Below are 1898 nucleotides of genomic sequence, written 5' to 3' on the forward strand. Positions count from 1 at the left end.
TGCTTTTGTTGTTGGGTTCACACAAGAATAGCCACCACTTCTTTCATTAGCCCATTGATGGTGATTTTGTGCTACACTTTCAATTATCTCTTCGGCTTCATCCAAGCTATTATTCATAAGTGCCCCTCCAGCAACTGAATCAAGGGACACCTTTGTATGATAATTGATGTCATTATAAAATGTATGTAGAACTAACCACCTTTCCAAACCATGGTGTGGGCATTGTCTGAGCATACTATTGTATCTATCCCAAGCTTCAAATAGAGATTCTGAGTCTGCTTGTTTGAAACTTGCAATAAGGTTCCTCATATGAGCCGTTTTACTTGGAGGATAGAATTTGTCAAGAAATTATTGTTCACATTGCTCCCATGTTGTGATGTTATTTGGAGCCAAAGAGTTTAACCATTGCTTGGCTCTATCTCTCAAAGAAAACCTAAATAGTAATAAGCGCACTGCCTCAGAAGGAACACCATTCATCTTCATTGTGTCGCATATCTCATAGAAGACCTCCAAGTGTTGATTTGGGTCTTCATGCGGTCCTCCACAAAACTAATTTTGCTACACCATAGATATAATTGCAGGTTTGATCTCAAAATTGTTTACTTCAACTGAAGGCCTTGAATTACTAGATCGAAAACCCCTAGCAAAAGTTGCTGCATAATCTTTCAGTGGTATATTCGCCATGATAGAATGTTCTTGTTCTGTTTGATTTCTTTGCAGAATTTGTCTTCTATGAAATGTTCTGTCTATCTCAGGGTCTAGAGGAAGAAGTTCTCCTGCAAAGTTAGATCTTCGCATACACAAGAAAAAGATAGCAAGATATGTTTACAAAAGAAAAAGAAGAAACTAAATCAAAAGAAAAACAGAGAAAAGTTAGACAAAAAATGTTTAGACTCAAGAATGCAAAATTAGAATTACAACAAAAAGAATTGACAAGAATGTTATACACGAAGGAAAAACTTATGAAAACAGGATTCTAAGGATTAGTTACAACTATGCAAATGAAAAGAAAAGTTATGTTTAGTCTAACTCAATTGATAATCTCTAATGTTATAGCGTAGTCCCCGGCAACGGTGCCAAAAACTTGTTGACCTCCGCAAGTGTATGAAAATGTTGTAAGAAATAATAAAAGATATTGTATCCACAGGGACTGGAATAAGCACTAAAGATGTCTCAATGCGAGTTAGCTAAGCAACTAATCAATGGGTTGACAAGTGTAAAGTAAAACTATGAAAAGTAAGATAGAAAATAAAAGAATAAGAAACAAGAATAAGGGCAACAATAAAGGGAATGTTCTAGGAGTTTTGGTTTCTTTGTAAGGATTGTTCCATGTAAATGATCTACCAAATCTTATTCCTCAATTGTCCATCATTTGTAGAAGGTTGTCGGTTTTCTCTTGCAATAGACAACAGGCCTAGGATTGAAATCTATACCTAAATGTGATCAATTAGGAATGAACCTATGTTGTCCTTACACGGGCTTGCCTATCACGTGCGTCCCTCGGATAATCAACATAGAGTTCATCTCTCCTCAACCGCATCAAGATATAATATACAAACACATACAATCTATCCTACCCTCTTGAAATACCTAATTTCCCTTTCAAGATTACCCCTCAAACGTCCTTACACGGATATGTTCCTATCACGAACGTCCCTCAAAAAATCGAATGAGGTATGATCTCTACAAGATCCACAAGATATCCAAACAATCAATCAAGCACGGTAATTAGGTCCAAACACAACAATCCACACAAGATAAAATAGATACAAAACTGGGTAAAATCATAGAAATAGGAAATTGGCAAATCCTCAAGAGTTTTACATCAAATCATCCTTATAATTACTCCCTCCATCCTAGAACAAGAAATCTACTCCATAAAACAAGGAAAGAAACCC

General features: G+C 36.0%; 1 pseudogene; it reads left to right on the forward strand.

Annotated features, from left to right (window-relative positions):
* Nucleotides 1-205: 205 nt before the first annotated feature.
* LOC122007546 lies at nt 206-277 on the forward strand (annotated as a pseudogene).
* Nucleotides 278-1898: the final 1621 nt, after the last annotated feature.

Source organism: Zingiber officinale, chromosome 7B, assembly GCF_018446385.1.
Source record: "Zingiber officinale cultivar Zhangliang chromosome 7B, Zo_v1.1, whole genome shotgun sequence".
Lineage (NCBI taxonomy): Eukaryota > Viridiplantae > Streptophyta > Magnoliopsida > Zingiberales > Zingiberaceae > Zingiber > Zingiber officinale.